The following is a 21062-nucleotide window of genomic DNA, read 5'->3' as shown; positions in this document are numbered from 1 at the left end:
TGAATGAGTGAGATAGGCCGAAATTCCCCGCACTTCAGCAGTGAGCTGCTCCACACGATCAGACAATTGCTTAATCTCCATAAAAAAAAAAAATCCTCCTACGGCCCCAGAGAAAAAGAGGAAAAAATATACATATAAAAGAAAAAAAAATTCTGACACTTTTTTTTTTTTTCTTTCTTTTCACAATTCTTTCCTGCTTACCCTAGAATCTGCGGTATGGCTGGTGATTCTGTTATGAATGGGTCACCAAGGAGAAAAAGGCAAAACAAGCTAAGCCACAGAAAACCAGAGTGGTTGGTAACTATGCAGATTGCAGATCCCTGATCTTACCACACAACTAGCAGTAGCCATGAAGTGTGCCTACGATGAACCTAGACGCCTCGTCACAGCCGGAGGACTACATAAGCCTAAAGCAAGAAAAGGGAAAACTAACTGCCCCAGAGCAGACCTCAAAGGAATAGATAGCCCCCACACATGTACTGACGGTGAAACAAGATGAAGGCACAAACACAGGCAGGAAAATAGGCTGAGCAAACGATGGGGCCCAAACTAACTAGACAGGAAAGGAAAGGGAAGACACTGTCTGCAACCTGCAAAAAACCCTACAAAAGTAATGTCCAACACTTCTGATAGCAAAATTAACCCTGAAGTCACTAGACTTCTCCCACTATATCAGCACTCTGAAATATTCTGAGACAGAGTAAAAAGAGGCCAAGCTAGTAAGGGACAAAAAGCCAATTGGCAAAATACTGATAAATAAGAGTGGAAATTCAGCTCAGCCCCCAGCCGGGGCTGGCAGACCACACAAAAAACTGAATAGACCAAAAAAATCAAGTGTGAACATTAGCAGAAAAACTTAGCTTTAGATGACTGGAACAGAGCTGAAAACCAAGAGCTAACAAGCCAGAAGGAATCACCAGCAACTGAATAGGGCGTTGGCTGTCTTAAATCCAATCAGAGAATCCTGAGATCCAATCGTCATCCTCATTCTCAGGTGGCAGATCTCCACCGATCAAACCAGCCGCACCACCTCCCGACACCACCAGAGGGAGTCCAGAAGGGGAACCAGAGAATGAACTCACAACAGGAGACATTAGAAAATTACCGATTTTGAATCAACTTTTTGCATTAAAAGTATTTTTTTAAATAAATTTGCAATGCTTTTTTTTCTTATCACAATCAGTATTTAAGAAAATAAAATAGAAATGTTGCATTTTTTTTGAGTGGATACCTGGGCTATTGTAGACTCCTACTTTCTGCCATTTTAGGAACAGTTTAAAGCAAGCTCATTATCACCAGTGACATAATTGCAGTGACTGATGACATCTCTATGCATAGCTGATAATGCAGGATCCACTACAGACAATAGGTGATATCACAGCTGACCTGCTTCTCCTCTCTTCACAATCATCTTTGCACCAGCTCATTTGATGATTCAGTATAATGGAATAGGGTTGGAGTTAGTCTATTGCGATCAATTCACATGTGGCTTTCCTGAAAGAAGAGGAAGTTAGAGTTTAGAATAGCCCCAGTGGTCAGGGTGAAAATTGCATGATTTCTAATTTGTATTTTTAATGCAAGTTGTGAAATGGAAAAGAAATACATTGCAAATAAACGCATTTAACATAATAGCCTGATTTAAACAGTAGGTCATTCTCTGATAACAAATTTTCTTTAAGCTAAGGTCTCATGACCATATTTTCTCTCATCTGAGAAAGTCTGTCCAATAATGCTAATTAGTGATTAGAGTGTAGTGATGAGCAAACACGAGCAGTAAATTTCAGGGTCCCTACTGAACACCTACTGTCCATGCATGGACCCTGAACACAGACTTTTCCAGGAAGTCGGTGTTACTGTTTGGGTTTGGCACCCCAAATATTGGCTGTTTCCTACAGTGCTATCTGTGTGACAGCGTGAGAAACACCGGCGTCTCTGATCGTTGGTAAGTTAGCTACCGCCGATCAAAGAGCTTTGGTTCGCACACTGTCAGATGACAGCAGGTGAGCAAGCAGCAGTGACCTGCATTAAAAAAGTTACCACTAGGTGTCATCTGATGAGAGTATTTATACTGCTGTAGTTGATATTAATAAATAATAAATGACACAAAGTTTGTTACATTTTTGCTAACCAGTGCAGGTGCGGAGGCGTGAGAATGCAGCTGCAGTGTGTAGTGGTGACATGAGAAAGGTCACTGGAGTTCATACCTAATGAACCCTGATCAAATCACTTACGGCACTGCTCGCTGCGTGAGTCCTTTCTGTCTCGGTGTGAGCCAGCTGGCGTGGATAGCGGTCGCATCACTGATGGGACAGCTATCAAAATTATCCAGATCGTCGTGGGACATGCGCATTAATGAACTATCATAGGACTGGTGAGAAATATGGTGTTTTATTATTTTTTGCCTTTTACAGGGGACATGGGCTTCAGTGGATTATCTTCTTGTCAGACAAGTGAGGAATATGGTATTTTATTATTTTTTGTCTTTTACAGGCGACATGTCACGAGTGTGTCAAGTCCTCCTGGGAGATCTGGGGTTAGAAGATCATTGTGTAATGTGAATTAGAGATCTTCCATTTAACCTGTGTGTTTGTGTACCATATTAAATGGATTTGGTTTACTTTGGTGATAAAGAGGTTAGCAACCCTTTCTATGCTGGTTAGAAACATGCAGCTCCATTTCAGCTACTTCTGATTTGGTCATTTCCTCTCCCAATAAAACTTGGCCAGACCTTCCTTTCCTTGCCAGTGAAAGTTTTGCTTCCTAGCTCCTTGGAAATGCTGTGCTGAATTGGAGATCGTAGTTGCTACTGAACATAGTATTTAAGGTTGAAGGGAGACTTTAAGTCCATCTAGTTCAACCCGTAGCTTATCATGTTGATCCAGAGGAAAGCAAAAAAAAGCCATGCGGCAAACACTAAGCTCCACATTGGGGAAAAAAAAATCCTTCCCGACTCCACATATGGCAATCAGACTAGTTCCATAGATCATCGCCCTATCAAGGAATCTAATATATATCCTGTAATATTATACTTTTCAAGAAAGGCATCCAGTCCCTTCTTAAATTTTAGTAGTGAATCACTCATTACAACATCATATGCAGAGTTTCATAGTCTCACTGCTCTTACAATAAAGAATCTGCATCTGTGATTATGACTAAACCTTCTTTCCTCCAAATGAAGAGCATACCCCCTTGTCCCTGTCACAGGTCTAAGAGTCAAAAGATCATTAGAAAGGTCTTTGTACTGTCCCCTCATATATTTCTACATTGTAATAAGATCACCCCTAAGCCTTCATTTTTCCAAACTAAATAACCCCAAGTGTAATAACCTGTCTCAGTGTTGCAGACCCACCAGTGCTCTAATAACCTTGGTTGCTCTTCTCTGCACTCGCTCTAGTTCAGCTGTTTTTCTTATACACCGGAGACCAGAACTGTACACAGTATTTTAAGTGTGGTCGCACTAGTGACTTATATAGAGGTAAAATTATGTTCTCCTCATGAGCATCTCTGCCTCTTTTAATGCATCCCATTATTTTATATGCCTTTGCAGCAGCTGCCTCACACTGGCCACTAAATGTGTGTTTGTCGCCCACCCATACACCCAGGTCTTTTTCAGTGACTATTTTGCCCACTGTTTTACAATTAAGAACATAATTGTACATCTTATTTCTTCTGCCCAAGTGCATGCCTTTACATTTATCCCCATTAAAGCTCATTTGCCATTTATCAGGCCAAGCTCCTAGTTTATATAAATCTTCCTGTAATATTAAATTGCCCTCCTCTGTATTGATTTCCCTGCAGAGTTTAGTGTCATCTGCAAATATTGAAATTCTAGTCTGTATGACCCCCACAAGGTCATTAATAAATATGTTAAAAAGAAGTGGGCCCATCACCGACCCCTGCGGTACCCCACTGTTAAAAGTGACCCTGTCCGAGTGTGCTTCATTAATAACCTCCCTTTGTTTCCTATCCCTGAGCCAGCTCTTAACCCACTTACACATATCTTCCCCTATCCCCATTGTTCTTATTTTATGTATCAACCTTTTGGCTGGCACCATATCAAAAGCTTTTGAAAAGTCCAAATACACCACGTCCGTTGCATTCCTTTGGTCCAGTCTGGAACTTACTTCTTCATAGAAACTCATCAGATTAGTCTGACAAGAACGGTCCCTCGTAAACCCATGGTGATATTGAGTCATGAGGTTATTCTTTTTCAGATACTCCAGTATAGCATCTTTTAGAAAACCCTAAGCTTACTGACCTATAATTTCCAAGCTCAGTTTTTGTCCCTTTTTTGAATATCGGCACCACATTTGCTATACGCCAGTCCTGTGGTACAGACCCTGTTATTATGGAATCTTTAGATCAAAGATTAAAAATAATAGTATATCAATGACTGTGCTTAATTCCTGCAGTACTCGGGAGTGTATCCTATCTGGGCTCGGGGATTTCTCAACTTTAGTGTTTTTTAGACGCTGCCGTACTTCCTGCTGGGTTAAGCAGGTGACATTTAAAGGAAATTTTTTGTTATCACTGATCATGTTATCCGTAATGGGATTTTCTTGTAAAAATACAGTAGAGAAAAAGTCATTTTGCATATTGGCTTTTTCCTCATTCTCATCCACCATTTCACCCAGACTATTTTTAAGGGGGCCAACACTATCATTTTTTTTGTTTTTTATTATTTATGTAGTTAGAGAATATTTTGGGGTTATTTTTACTTTTTCTTGCAATGAGTCTCTCTGCCTCAATATTTGCTGCCTTGATTTGCATTTTACAGAATTTATTTAATTTTCTGTATTTATTTAATGTCTCATCACTACTTACTTGCTTTAATTCTTTAAATGCTTTCTTTTTGTCACTTATTGCACCCCTTACAGCTCTTTTTAACCATAGTGGTTTCCACCTATTTCTAACATGTTAATTCCCCTAGGGAATACTGAAGATTGTTGCCTGCTGTTTTGGGGTCTATGCTTACCTCTTTGTCCTATTCCCATTTGGTTGGTACATTCCTTTCCTTTCCTATATACCTCTTTACCTTTGGTGAGTGTTTGTATGTTTGTTGCTTTCTGTTATCCTTGTCTGCCTTATGTGTTGATACGCTACCATTTCTGTCACAAGGCTTCTGGGGATGGGACAGTTTAGGGAACAGCAGGAGAACAGTAAGGCTATTGGTCCAAACCCACTCACTTTTAGAAGTACCTTTGGAAGCAGGAATAGTTAGGGCCGCAGTCTTAGGGAAGGTTCAGTGCTCCTTTCCCTAATCACGAACAGTCACAGCGTGACAGAACATGGGATTCAGTGGATTATCTTCTCGTTGGACAGGTGAGGAATATGGTGTTTTATCATTTTTTATTTTTTGCAGGGGACATGGACATCAGTGGACTAGGCGTAAAGGTGATTATAACTTTGTTTTTTTAGTTTTATTTCAAATAAAGTTGTCAGTGTTTCAATTTCAATAAAAGGACTTTATTCTGGCAGGTTTTTTTAGAATCTAACTATGGTGTTAGTAATGGGGAGATGTTATAGATGCCTCACCAGTACTAATTCCGGGGCTTGATGTCAGTGGCCATAAAACAGCTGACATCAACCTCACACTTTGTGAGGGACGAGGAAGACTCCATTTTGGATTTATGAATTCAGGCCCCATAGCTTATCCAGGGATCTAACTCCACTCCTGGAATGTGGCCCCCACCTTTGGGAGAAGTACACAATCCCAAAAGAATGGAACATTTGCCAAATGGCCAGTGAATTAGAAGCCATATGTTAATGAGGCAAGGGGGAGCAGAGCTAGGATCCCCTGCTGTCTTTTGTGCAAGTCTGCTTACTTCAAGGGAGAACTTTAGACTCTTTGACACGACATCTGGAGATGGATTATGAAAGTACCGTTTATCTCAGGGTTAAGTCCAATGTATCACCTGAACCCTGGGAGCCACCTGCATGCACGCCTGTCTCATATTGCTCTAGCTGTCCCATATGCTGAGGTATCGAGACTGGCTCTTCAGAACCTCTTAGCCAACCCAAGTTTGGACTCTCTGTATCGGTCCAGCCCTAACGAACCCATCCATCCTGTGTGGACATAGGGCTAGGAAGTTATGACCTATCCTAGGTATTGGGAATTATTTCAGTGAGGAGGAAAAGGGAGGAAAATTCAGTCCAACCCAGAGGGGTGGTGGAAAATATGGGAGGGGGTGCACAAAGGATTAAAAGCTAGCTACACACTTTTAGCCTCCATCTTTGTTATGCCATGAAACCACGTCACGTTACATGTGGAGACGGACCAGGAACTAAGGAAGTACCTGTGAACTCGAGCGCTTCCCTGAGGCCCACATGCTATAAGAAATGGTATCTTGACACTTACAGCTAATTGATATTCCCAATCTATACCCTACTTTTATCTATACCTCTGGCTGTAATTTCTGTATATTACTCTTTATATGTTTGTAGTTTCTAGTGCACCTTTCGGCAACTAAATATAAATTAATTTTGGGCTGTTCTTTTATCTCGAAATCCGATTTCCCATGTCTATGAGTCCGACTATTTCTTATATGCTACATGGATAGGTTTCTGTCCTGATATAAGCTTGCTAACGGACCAGGCTTATATCTAATGAGGAACTGGTGGCAGCATACCATTCTGGTGTTATTGGGGGGATCCTGGCAGCAATGTATCGGAGCTTTATATATATATTCACGGCCTGGGACTGGTGATATATATACCGCCCTCACTGCAGAGTGCCCTGGTAACCTGACAGGGCAGCCTCTCTGGCCACTACTTATCCTAGGTGCAGTTCCCTGACTGGCCTGAGGGTAAGGGGGGCACCAGAAAGATGAAACTGTGTAAGCTCCGTTGCAGATTGGTAATGGCGGGGTGATATTCATATCCCCCAGTCCTCTCGTGTGTGTTGTTATTCCTTACACACCTATTAACCCACTTGCCACCGCACCAGGTCAAGTGGGAAGAGCCAGGCAAAGTGGCAGAATTAGCGCATCTAATAAATGTGTCTTTTCTGGGGCGGCTGCAGACTGCCATTTTTAGGCTGGGGAGGACCGATATCCATGGCCTCTTCCCAGTCTGAGAATATTAGCCCCCAGCTGTCTGCTTTAGCTTGGCTGGTTGTCAACAATGGGGGGAACCCGCTCCATTTATTTAAATTATTCATTTAAATAATTAAAGAACAATGGTATGGGATCCCTCTATCCTTGATAAATAGCCATGATAAAGCTGACAGCTGAGGGCTTCAGCCCACAGCTGTCAGTTCTGCCTGCTCTGGTTTATCAAAACTAGAAGAGATCCCACGTCATTTTTATTTTTTGTTTATTTATTTATTTATAGCACAGGAGTCAGCTGATGAATACTCTCAACAGCCTCGCCTGCTCTCGCTTCTAACAGCAACAGCAGGCATACTCTGATGAGAGTAGTACTCTTATCAGCCAATGCCTGCGAATGGCAGTGAACTTTTTAAACCGGTCACAGAGCTGCTGGCTCACATGCTGTCATCTGACAGCGTGGGAACCATAGCTCTCTGACTGGTGGTAATGTTCTTACCGCTGATCAGAGCCCTTATGTGCCTTGCTGTCATGCAGATGCAGATGACAGTGTAGCAAGCAACGGATGTTCTGGCCCCCCAGTCATTTGAATGGTGTCTGGGTTCGGGTTCGAGTTTGAGTACTGTGCTGGTACCAGAATCAAACTTTTTTTTAAATGATCAGCTGAACCCACCAGACCCGTACATCCATGGGTTTGTTCATCACTATTAGAATGTGATCATAGTGTGATCCAATTTTCTCGGATGATGGACTCATTGACTTGCATGGCGAAGTATGATCAAATTAACAGGTGCAAATCCTGCATGATGCAATTAATTCCTTAGACAGACTCCGGCCAATAGAGTAACCAAAAATATGCTCGTCTGCACGAGCCCTTAGGGATCATGCAGAAAATGCTGTAGAATAGCAAAAAGTGATGACATGCGGTTATAAAATGACACCCTACTGTACGTTCTTTCAAAGTTTTTTCTTTCTAGTCTTCAAGTGTACATAGGAGGTTTGTATTTACATATTAGAAACATGGAGCTCTGAGTGCTATAAGGAGAAATTCATAAATTAATTATCTCTGGTTTGTAGACATTAACCCCTTCCTGACATCAGACGTACTATCCCGTCCATGGGACCCGGGCCCCTATGCCCATGGACGGGATAGTACGTCTAGCGCGATCAGCGGCGCCCACGTGGTGAGCGCCGCTGATCGCGGCCGGGTGTCAGCTGATTATCACAGCTGACACCCGGCACTATGTGTCAGGGGTGGTCACGGACCGCCCCCGACACGTTAACCCCTTGCACACCGCGATCAAACATGATCGCGGTGTACCGGGAGTTAAAGGGAAGCATCGGCAGGGAGGGGGCTCCCTCCGTGCTTCCCTGAGCCCCCCACGGCAGCGCAATGTGCAGCGCTGCTGCGGGGGACTCCTTTCCTCCAGGCCCCCGGATCCAAGATGGCGACGGGGGCCTTCGGGGGCCTGGAGGAAGCTGGCTTCCTCAGTGCCTGCAAAGCGCAGGCATGAGGAAGCCTTGTGCACTGCCTGTGACAGATTGCTGATCTGTCACAGTGATCTGTGATGTGACAGATCAGCGATCTGTCACAGGACAGTGATGTCCCACCTGGGACTATGTAATAAAGTACAAAAAAAATTAAAAAAAAAGTGTAAAAATAATTTTTAAAAAATCGCCAAATAAATTAGTAAAAAAAAAAAAAATATTCCCCAATAAATTCATTTTTTGAAAATAAAAAAAACCCAAAACAATAAAAGTACACATATTAGGTATCGCCGCGTCTGTAACGACCCTCCCTATAAAACTGTCCCATTAGTTAACCCCTTTAGCGAACCCCTAAAAAATTAAAAATAAAAAACGAAGCAAAAAATAATGATTTATTATCATACAGCCAAACAAAAAGTGTAATAACGCGCGATCAAAAAGACGCATATAAATATCCATGGTACCGCTGAAAACTTCATCTTGTCCCGCAAAAAACGAGCTGCCACACAGCATCATCAGTGAAAAAATAAAAAAGTTATAGCTCGCAGAATAAAGCGATGCAAAAATAATTATTTTTTATATAAAATAGTTTTCATTGCATAAAACCGACAAAACATAAAAAAACGACCTAAATGAGGTATCGCTGTAACCGTACTGACCCGAAGAATAAAACCGCTTTATCAATTTTACCACACGCGGAGCGGTGTAAACGCACTCCCCCAAAAGAAATTCATGAAACGCTGGTTTTTGTTCATTCTGCGTCCCAAAAATCGGAATAAAAAGCGATCAAAAAATGTCTCGTGCCCGAAAATGGTACCAATAAAAACGTCAACTCGTCCCGCAAAAAATAAGACCTCACATGACTCGGTGGGTCAAAATACGGAAAAATTATAGCTCTCAATATGTGGTGATGCAAAAACTATAAAAAGCGTCTTTTAGCGTGCGACAGCTGCCAAAAATAAAAACCGCCATAAATAGTAAATCAAACCCCCTGTTATCACCCCCTTAGTTAGGGAAAAATAATAAAATTAAAAAAATGTATTTATTTCCATTTTTCCATTAGGGCTAGGGTTAGGGCTAGGGTTAGGGCTAGGGTTAGGGTTAGGGTTAGGGCTAGGGCTAGGGTTAGGGCTTGGGTTAGGGCTGAGATTAGGGTTAGGGGTGTGTTGGGGTTCGGGTTGGAGTTAGAATTGGGGGTTTCCACTGTTTGGGCACATCAGGGGCTCTCCAAATGCAACATTGCGTCTGATCTCAATTCCAGCCAATTCTGAGTTGAAAAAGTCATATGGTGCTCCTTCCCTTCCAAGCTCTGCCTTGCGCCCAAACAGTGTTTTACCCCCACATGTAGGGTATCAGCCTACTCAGGACAAATTGCAAAACAATTTTTGGGGTCCAATTTCTCCTGTTACCCTTAGGAAAATAAAAAATTGGGGGCAAAAATATCATTTTTGTGGAAAAAAATGATTTTTTTATTTTCACGTCCGAGCGTTATAAACTTCTATGAAGCACTTGGGGGTTCAAAGTGCTCACCACACATCTAGATAAGTTCCGTGGGGGGGTCTAGTGTCCAAAATGGGGTCACTTTTTGGGAGTTTCAATAGTTTAGGTACATCAGGGGCTCTCCAAACGCACATGACACCCGCAGACCATTCCATCAAAGTCTGCATTCCAAAATGGCACTGCTTCCCTTCCGAGCCCCGACGTGTCTCCATACAGTAGTTTTCTCCCACATATGGGGTGTCAGCGTACTCAGGACAAATTGGACAACAACTTTTGCGGTCCAATTTCTCCTGTTACCCTTGGGAAAATGAAAAAATTGGGGACTAATTGATCATGTTTGTGGAAAAAATACGATTTTTTTATTTTCATGCCCGGGCATTATGAACTTCTGTGAAGCCCTTGGGGGTTCAAAGTGCTCACCTCACATCTATATAAGTTCCTTAGGGGTTCTCGTTTCCAAAATGGGGTCATTTATGGGTGTTTCCACTGTTTAGGTACATTAGGGGCTCTCCAAAGGCAACATGACACCCGCAGACCATTCCATCAATGTCTGCATTCCAAAACGTCACTACTTCCCTTCCGAGCCCTGACGTGTGTCCATACAGTAGTTTTCTCCCACATATGGGGTGTCAGCTTACTCAGGACAAATTGGACAACAACTTTTGGGGTTCAATTTCTCCTGTTACCCTTGGGAAAATAAAAAAATTGGGGAATAATTGATCATGTTTGTGGAAAAAATATGATTTTTTTATTTTCATGCCCTGGCATTATAAACTTCTGTGAAGCCCTTGGGGGTTCAAAGTGCTCACCTCACATCTAGATAAGTTCCTTAGGGGGACTAGTTTTCAAAATGGGGTCATTTGTGGGGAGTTTCCACTGTTTAGGTACATTATGGGCTCTCCAAAGGCAACATGACACCCGCAGACCATTCCATCAATGTCTGCATTCCAAAACGTCACTACTTCCCTTCCGATCCCCGACGTGTGCCCATACAGTAGTTTTCTCCCACATATGGGGTATCAGCATACTCAGGACAAATTGGACAACAACTTTTGGGGTCCAATTTCTCCTGTTACCCTTGGGAAAATAAAAAAAATGGTGACTAAAAGATCATGTTTGTGGAAAAAATACGAATTTTTTATTTTCACGCCCGGGCGTTATAAACTTCTGTGAAGCACTGGGGGGTTCAAAGTGCTCACCACACATCTAGATAAGTTCCTTGGGGGGTCTAGTTTCCAAAATGGTGTCATTTGTGGGGGGTTTCCACTGTTTAGGTACATCAGGGGTTTTCCAATCGCAACATGGTGTCCGATCTCAATTCCAGCCAAAAACGTCAAATGGCGCTGCTTCCCTTCCGAGCTCTGCCATGCGCCCAAATAGTGGTTTACCCCCACATGTGGGGTATCAGCGTACTCAGGAAAAATTGCACAATAACTTTTAGGGTGCTATTACCCTTGGAAAAATAAGAATTGATGGTGAAAAGATCATTTTGTGGAAAAAATATGATTATTTAATTGTACGGCTTTATGTTATAAACTTCTGTGAAGCCCTTGGGGGTTCAAAGTTCTCACCACACATCTAGATAAGTTCCTTAGGGGGTCTAGTTTCCAAAATGGTGTCATTTGTGGGGGGGTTTCCACTGTTTAGGTACATCAGGGGTTTTCCAATCGCGACATGGTGTCCGATCTCAATTCCAGCCAAAAACGTCAAATGGCGCTGCTTCCCTTCCGAGCTCTGCCATGCGCCCAAATAGTGGTTTACCCCCACATGTGGGGTATCAGCGTACTCAGGACAAATTGCACAATAACTTTTAGGGTGCTGTTACCCTTGGAAAAATAAGAATTGAGGGTGAAAAGATCATTTTTGTGGAAAAAATATGATTTTTTAATTGTACGGCTTTATGTTATAAACTTCTGTGAAGCCCTTGGGGGTTCAAAGTTCTCACCACACATCTAGATAAGTTCCTTAGGGGGTCTAGTTTCCAAAATGGTGTCATTTGTGGGGGGTTTTCACTGTTTTGGTACATCAGGGGTTTTCCAATCGCGACATGATGTCCGATCTCAATTCCAGCCAAAAACGTCAAATGGCGCTGCTTCCCTTCCGAGCTCTGCCATGCGCCCAAATAGTGGTTTACCCCCACATGTGGGGTATTAGCATACTCAGGACAAATTGCACAATAACTTTTAGGGTCCTGTTACCCTTGGGAAAATAAAAATTGGGGTGAAAAGATCATTTTTGTGGAAAAAATATGATTTTTTAATTGTACCGCTGTACGTTATAAACTTCTGTAAAGCCCTTGTGGGTTCAAAGTTCTCACCACATATCTAGATAAGTTCCTTGGGGGGTCTAGTTTCCAAAATGGGGTCACTTGTAGGGGGTTTCCACTGTTTAGGTACATCAGGGACTCTCCAAACGTGACATGGCGTCCGATCTGAATTCCAGCCAATTTTGCATTGAAAAAGTCAAACGGCGCTCCTTCCATTCTGAGCTCTGCCATGCGCCGAAACAGTCGCTCCCCCCCACAAATCAGGTATCAGCGTACTCAGGACAAATTGCACAATAACTTTTGAAGTCCAATTTCTCCTGTTACCCTTGGTAAAATAAAAAAATTGAACCTGAAGTATTTTTTTTGTGAAAAAAAGTTAGATGTTCATTTTTTTTTAAATATTCAAAAAAATTCCTGTGACGCACCTAAAGGGTTAATAAACTTCTTGAATGTGGTTTTGAGCACCTTAAGGGGTGCAGTTTTTAGAATGGTGTCACTTTTGGGTATTTTCTATTATATAGACCCCTCAAAGTGGCTTCAAATGTGATGTGGTCCTAAAAATAAAATGGTGTTGTAAAAATGAGAAATCGCTGGTCAACTTTTAACCCTTATAACTTCCTAACAAAAAAAAATGTTGGTTCCAAAATTGTGCTGATGTAAAGTAAACATGTGGGAAATGTTAGTTATCAAGTTTTTTGTGTGCTGTATCTCTGTGATTTAAGGGCATAAAAATTCAAAGTTGGAAAATTGCGAAATTTTCAAAATTTTTGCCAAATTTCCATTTTTTTCACAAATAAACGCAAGTTATTTGAATGAAATTTTACCACTAACATGAAGTACAATATGTCACGAGAAAACTATGTCAGAATCACCAGGATCCATAGAAGCGTTCCAGAGTTATGACCTCATAAAGGTACAGTGGTCAGAATTGTAAAAATTGGCCCGGTCATGAACGTGCAAACCACCCTTGGGGGTGAAGGGGTTAAACATTATATTAAAAGGTGGAGATTACTTTGAAACTTTTTATTGAGAAAGAACAGTATCTGTGTGGGTTTCACAGGTGATTTACTCCTGTTCAGTATCTCATGAAATGTAAAATTATATCTTGACAGTGTTATTGTTTTAGAAAGATAGTACATAATCATAACAACTACTAAGAGACCGGAGAAACAAAAAGTATTATTGGAAATGAAAGTGAAGCATCTCATCTGAAATTTATTTTCATTAGGTACACAAGTTCTGGAATCATTCAGAAGTGAGGCGAGGCACCAACCAACCACAAATATGACAATGCATGAAATATACTTTTGGCTTGTTGAGTAAGTTAGAAACATACAAAAGAACTTCTTGTGTCTTAAGGGAAACATGTTAGCAAAAGAAACTGTCAATGATTGTACACAGTAGGTATAGTAAGTGAATAAAATGCTTTATGGACTACATTATCCGAATATATAGCCATCTTGCTGGAGACAACAATATTGTAAATGAAAATGGCATTTTTATCCAGCAAGTAAAGACAATGCGCAAGAAAATAAATGGCTGTAATTTGGTCATATTGAAATAGAAACAACCATCCAGACCGACAGTAAATATTGGGCAAAACTAGAGATGAGTGAATAGATCCATGGAGGATTAAGTTTGAGCTGAATATCCTGAAATTTGTGGTTTTGCAGATTAACGGTTCCCAGTGGAGCACGGTTTGTACAGCAGAGTCATTTTACATCTCCATAGTCAATAGGTAAGTCTTTCTCTTCTATAGAGTATAAGCTATTATGGTCAGTGGGTCCTCTCTCTCCTCTAGGGTGTAAGCTCTTATGGTCAGCAGGGTCCCCTCTCTCCTGTAGAGTGTGAGCTTTTATACCCAACCCTAACCCACCTCTTCAACCTATCACTAACAACTGGTGTTTTCCCCTCAAGCTTTAAACGCCTCAGTCACACCTATCCTCAAAAAGCACTCTCTTGACCCATCCTCTGTATCTAGCTATAGCCCTATATCACTTCTCCCCTATGCCTCAAAACTACTGGAACAACACGTCCATCTTGAACTGTCCTCCCACCTCTCTTCTTGCTCCCTCCTTGACCGATTACAATCTGGCTTCCGGCCTCTCCACTCCACTGAAACTGCCCTAACTAAGGTCACCAATGACCTACTAGCCGCCAAGGCCAAGCGACACTACTCTGTCCTCCTCCTCCTGGACCTGTCCTCTGCCTTTGACACAGTGGACCAGTCCCTATTACTACAGACCCTCTCATCTCTTGGTATCACAGACGTGGCCCTTTCTTGGATTGCGTCATACCTAACAGACTGGACACTCGGCGTCTCCCACTCACACTCCACCTCCTCACCACACCCCCTATCATTCGGAGTCCCGCAAGGTTCAGTCCTAGGGCCACTGCTCTTCTCCATTTACACCTCTATGCTGATGACACACAGATCTACATCTCTGTACCAGATATCACCTCCCTACTAAACAGAATCCCTCAATGTCTGTCTGCTATTTCATCCTTCTTCTCCGCTAGATTTCTAAAACTTAATATGGACAAAACAGAATTAATCATCTTTCCCCCATTTTACGTGATCCCCCCAACGGACCTATCTGTTGTGAATTCACTTTCTGGCCTTCCTCTTGTTACTAGTGAAGGTAGTGGAGCTGGTTACTGTATATTAACATAGTAACATAGTTATCAAGGTTGAAGGAAAACTTTAAGTCCATCTAGTTTAACCCATATCCTATCCTAACTTGCCCTTACATGTTGATCCAGAGGAAGGCAAAAAAAAAACCCAAGTGGCAAACAGTAAGCTTCACATTGGGGAAAAAAATTCCTTCCCGGCTCCACATACGGCAATCACACTAGCTCCCTGGATCAATGCAATATTAAGGAAACTAGTGTATATATCCTGTAATATTATACTTTTCAAGAAAGGCATCCAGTCCCTTCTTAAATTTTAGTAGGGAATCACTCATTACAACATCATATGACAGAGAGTTCCATAGTCTCACTGCTCTTACAGTAAAGAATCCGCGTCTGTGAGTATGCTTAAACCTTCTTTCCTCCAGACATAGAGGATGCCCCCTTGTCCCCGTCACAGGTCTAAGAGTAAAAAGATCATTAGAAAGGTCTCTGTATTGTCCCCACATACATTGTAATAAGATCACCCCTAAGCCTTCGATTTTCCAAACTAAATAACCCCAAGTGTAATAACCTGTCTTGGTATTGCAGACCTCCTAGTTCCCTAATAACCTTGGTCGCTCTTCTCTGCACCAGGCTCCAGTTCAGCTATGTCTTACACCCATACACCCAGGTCTTTTTCAGTGACAGTTTTGCCCAGTGTTTTACAATTAAGCACATAATTATACATCTTGTTTGTTCTACCCAAGTGCATGACCTTACATTTATCCCCATTAATGCTCATTTGCCATTTATCAGCCCAAGCTTCTAGTTTACATAAATCCTCCTGTAATATAAAATTGTCCTCCTCTGTATTGATTACCCTGCAGAGTTTAGTGTCATCTGCAAATATTGAAATTCTACTTTCTATGCCCCCTACAAGGTCATTAATAAATATGTTAAAAAGAAGTGGGCCCAAATCTGACCCCTGTGGTACCCCACTGCTAACCGTGACCCAGTCCGAGTGTGCTCCATTAATAACCACTCTTTGTTTCCTATCCCTGAGCCAGCCCTTAACCCACCTACACCTATTTTCCCCTATCCCCATTGTTCTCATTTTATGTATCAACCTTTTATGTGGCAACGTATCAAAAGCTTTTGAAAAGTCCAAGTACACCACGTCCACTGCATTCCCTTGGTCCAGTCCTGAACTTACCTCTTCATAAAAGCTTATCAGTTTAGTCTGACAGGAACGGTCCCTTGTAAACCCATGTTGATATTGGGTCATGAGGTTATTCTTCTCCAGATACTCCAGTATAGTATCTCTTAGAAAACCCTCCAGGATTTTACCCATATTTGAGGTTAAACTTACTGGCCTATAATTTCCAAGTTCAGTTTTTGTCCCCTTTTTGAATATTGGCACCACATTTGCTATACGCCAGTCCTGTGGTACAGACCCTGTTGTTATGGAATCTTTAAAGATTAAAAATAATGGTCTATCTATGACTGTGCTTAATTCCTGCAGTACTCGGGGGTGTATCCCATCCGGGCCCGGGGACTTGTCAATTTTAGTGATTTTTAGACGCCGCCATACTTTCTGCTGGGTTAAGCAGGTGACATTTAGTGGAGAATTTTTATCCCTGATCATGTTATCCGTCATGGGATTTTCTTGTGTAAATACTGTATTTATTTAATGCCTCATCACTACCTACTTGCTTTAATTCTCTAAATGCTTCATTTTTGTCACTTATTGCACCCTTACATCTCTATTTAGCCATAGTGGTTTCCTCCTATTTCTCGCATGTTTATTCCCATACGGTATGTATTGTGCACAAACGTCTCCCATTTTCTTTGTGTATTTTTATGTCTCAGGATATCGTACCAGTTAATTGCACCAAGGTCATCTCTCATCCGTTGGAAATTTGCCTTCCTGAAGTTTAGTGTCCTTGTAACCCCTCTACTACACATCTTATTAAAGGATGCATGAAAACTTATTAATTTGTGATCACTATTACCCAAGTGACCCTCAACCCTTACATTTGATATGCGGTCTGGCCTCTTGGTTAATATTAGGTCTAGTAGTGCCCCCCTCTTGTTGGGTCCTGAACCAGTTGTGAAAGGTAATTGTCTCTCATAGTTGTCAAAAACCTATTACCTTTGCTGAAATTGCAGGTTTCGGTTCCCCAATGTATTTCAGTGTAGTTGAAGTCCCCCATAATAATGACTTCTCCTTGAGTCGCAGATTCATCTATTTGCTTTATGAGGATATTCTCTGTTGCTTCCAATATTTTTGGAGACTTATAACAAACCCCTATCAGTAATTTATTATTTTTCCCCCCTCCCCTTATCTCTACCCACAGGGACTCTACATTTTCTTTAGATTCATATATATTATCACGCAGGATGGGTTTTAAGGATGATTTTATATATAAACACACGCCTCCCCCTCGCTTATTTGTTCAGTCATTTCTGATCAGACTAGAGCCCTGTAAATTAACTGCCCAGTCATGGCTCTCGTCCAGCCATGTCTCAGATATCCCCACCATGTCATAATTATGTTCCAACAACATTAACTCCAATTCCTCCATTTTGTTGGCGAGGCCTCTGGCATTAGTATACATGCACTTTATGTATCTCTCTATACCTCTATTCTTTCTTAAAATTATTAACTGCTCTAACCCCACCCCCATGCCACCTCCACCCTCAATTTCATTATTTGTGCCCAGGTCTCTATCTGCACTGTCTTTCCCTCCTATAAAAGGAATACCCACCCCCCCATCCCTAGTTTAAACACTCCTCCAACCTTCTAGCCATTTTCTCCCCCAGCACAGCTGCACCCTCCCCAAAATACCACCTTGGAGGTCCTTGCTTTAAGCTTACAGCCTAATTCCCTGAAATCATCTTTAAGGACCTTCCACCTACCTCTAACTTTGTCGTTTGTGTCAATGTGCACCATGACCGCTGGATCCTCACCAGCCACTCTCAGTAATCTGTCAACCCGATCAGCGATGTGTCGGACTCGAGCGCCAGGTAGGCAGCACACCGTTCGACGATCCCTGTCTTTGTGACAGATTGCACTATCTGTTCCACTAATAATTGACTCTCCCACTACCAGAACCTGTCTGGCCTGCCTTGCTCTCCTATTTCCCCCCTTACTGGAGCAGACATTCCTCCGGCTTTCAGAGGACATGCCTTGCCGCAGCAGTGCTACTCCTGCACTAACACTCCCTTCATCTGCCAACTTAGCAAACTTATTGGGGTGTGCCAGATCAGGACTAGCCTCCCTGGTGCTCTTTCCTCTACCCCGCCTTCTAACTGTCACCCAGCTAGCTGCTTCATTGTCCTGCAGCTCCAACCTAGCATCCCCCCTCATCTATCCCATTGAGCGACTGCTCAGTGAGCAGAAGACTCCTTTCCATATTGTCTATGGATCTCAGTGTTGTCAGCTGCACATTTAGATCCAGTATCTGGGCTTCCAAATGCACAACGTGCTCACATCTCGCACAGCAGTGTGCACCCTCGACCGGCTGTTCAAGGATTTCATACATGCGGCAAGACGTGCACTGGATGGCATTGGCAATAGTGGAGCACATCCTAATGGGGATTGCACCAGACAGAAAAGATAAGCAAAAATAAATAAATGTATAAATAAAATATAACAGCAATTCAGTAATACCTCCCTTGGAAACTCCCTGAATCCAAAGTCACTGAATCACAAGTCACACACTTACCACAGTTTGCACTTACGCTCAGGTTACACTCAGCTCGTTCGCACTCGCTCAGGCAGAAGATTTAAAAGATTTTTTTTTCCCTTTTACCAGCACACCACCCTGCTGCTCAATGCACTTCCAAAAGGAGTTTAGCCCCAACCAGCTGCCCCTTATAATCCCTTAATTATGAACTGCCACCCTTAATTAACCCCTTGTGAATATAGTTACACCTCAAGATTTAAATGCAATATAGGAAACCCTTAAAAACACAGATAGTAAAATAAGAGATTAACCCTGTAGAAAGGAAAATAGGTTAAACAAGCCCCCAAACCCCAAAAAATTGAACAGGTAGAAAGCACTCAGCAACCTACAATTCATCAACTCACACATGTATTTGTTATAGGTTTTCCATATACTTCTTCACTGAATCACAAGTCACACACTTACCACAGTTCGCACTTACGCTCAGGTCACACTCAGCTCGTTCACACTCGCTCAGGCAGAAGATTTAAAAGATTTTTTTTTCCCCTTTTACCAACACACCACCCTGCTGTTCAATGCACTTCCAAAAGCAAGGGGTCACGAGTAGAGTTGAGCGAAACGGGTCGAAAAATTTCAAAAGTCGCCGACTTTTGGCAAAGTCAGGTTTCATGAAACGAAACCCGACCCTAGGATGAGGTCGGCCACGAGGTCGGCGACTTACGCGCCAAAGTCGCGTTTCAAAAGTTTGTTTAGTGCTCTTTTTCAGCCAATCAGGATCCACGGACACTGTGGGCAATGTGATGACATAGGCAGGGGTCGCCACCATCTTTCAGAAGGGCATGCAAGTGATTGGCTTGCTTTGGTGGGCGTCACAGGGGTTATAAAAGGGCGTGCACGCCGACCGCCATCTTACTTCTGCCGATCTTAGCATAGGGAGAGGTTGCTGATTCTGTAGGGAGAGCGTTAGGCAGGGAAGAAGACAAAAAAACTGCTTCTGCTGCTAGCGATTTTGCCTGTGCAACACACCAGTCACTGTGTGTGCAGTGCAAGGGGAGGCTATATTGTGGTGGATTAGCGGTGTTGGTTGTTAGGCTGCCTTCTAAGGCTTCCTGACAGCTGCATTGCTGTTTCCCCACTGCTCTGCAAACTGCTTTTTTAAAAGCAATCCCAATTTTTTTTTTGTCCTGCTAAGGTACTGAGCGTGCATTTATTCACACCATACAGCGGTGTACGCTCCTCACACAGTACCGTGTAACGGCTGTTACCACAGCCACAGTGAAGCTATCTGTGTGTCACTGTGGAAGGATAAGTGGAGGACTTGTTCCGTTCTTACAGACCTACACTGTAGGGAGATTCCTATTCTGCCCAATTCTACAATTCACTTTTTTCACACCTGTGCCATCGAGCCTGTGACATAGCGCTCTGATATTCAGTGGGCCTCACACAATCCAAAAGTGTCCAGTGTCCACAAGTGTCTGCAGAAATTCAAAATCTCCCTTATCCTGTAGTCACTTTTTTCACACCTGCTGCATCGAGCCTGAGACATAGCGCTCTGATATTCATTGGGCCTCACACAATCCAAAAGTGTCCAGTGTCTGCAGAAATTCAAAATCTCCCTTATCCTGTAGTCACTTTTTTCACACCTGCTGCATCGAGCCTGTGACATAACGCTCTGATATTCATTGGGCCTCACACAATCCAAAAGTGTCCAGTGTCCACAAGTGTCTGCAGAAATTTAAAATCTCCCTTATCCTGTAGTCACTTTTTTCACACCTGTGCCATCGAGCCAGTGACATAGCACTGTGATATTCAGTGGGCCTCACACAATCCAAGTGTCCAGTGTCCACAAGTGTCTGCAGAAATTCAAAATCTCCCTTATCCTGTAGTCACTTTTTTCACACCTGTGCCATCGAGCCTGTGACATAGCGCTGTGATATTCAGTGGGCCTCACACAATCCAAGTGTCCAGTGTCCACAAGTGTCTGCAGAAATTCAAAATCTCCCAGAAATTCAAGATCTCCCTTATCCTGTAGTCACTTTTTTCACACCTGTGCCATCGAGCCTGTGACATAGCACTGTGATATTCAGTGGGCCTCACACAATCCAAGTGTCCAGTGTCCACAAGTGTCTGCAGAAATTCAAAATCTCCCTTATCCTGTAGTCACTTTTTTCACACCTGTGCCATCGAGCCTGTGACATAGCACTGTGATATTCAGTGGGCCTCACACAATCCAAGTGTCCAGTGTCCACAAGTGTCTGCAGAAATTCAAAATCTCCCAGAAATTCAAAATCTCCCTTATCCTGTAGTCACTTTTTTCACACCTGTGCCATCGAGCCTGTGACATAGCGCTGTGATATTCAGTGGGCCTCACACAATCCAAGTGTCCAGTGTCCACAAGTGTCTGCAGAAATTCAAAATCTCCCAGAAATTCAAAATCTCCCTTATCCTGTAGTCACTTTT

The 21062-nt window shown here is 42.5% G+C and overlaps 1 long non-coding RNA gene across 1 annotated transcript in view; it reads left to right on the top strand.

Annotated features, from left to right (window-relative positions):
- The window catches only part of LOC141085705 (uncharacterized), a 124372-nt gene extending 110377 nt beyond the window's left edge, over positions 1-13995 (top strand). The window contains exons 3-4 of the long non-coding RNA XR_012231380.1: positions 13529-13619; positions 13974-13995. This is a non-coding gene — a long non-coding RNA (uncharacterized lncRNA). The remainder of the gene's footprint in view (positions 1-13528; positions 13620-13973) is intronic.
- The last annotated feature ends 7067 nt before the right edge of the window (positions 13996-21062 follow it).

Source organism: Dendrobates tinctorius, unplaced genomic scaffold, assembly GCF_039654945.1.
Source record: "Dendrobates tinctorius isolate UK_male_01 unplaced genomic scaffold, ASM3965494v1 ptg000029l, whole genome shotgun sequence".
NCBI lineage: Eukaryota > Metazoa > Chordata > Amphibia > Anura > Dendrobatidae > Dendrobates > Dendrobates tinctorius.
This window is presented reverse-complemented; position numbering and strand designations above follow the sequence as displayed.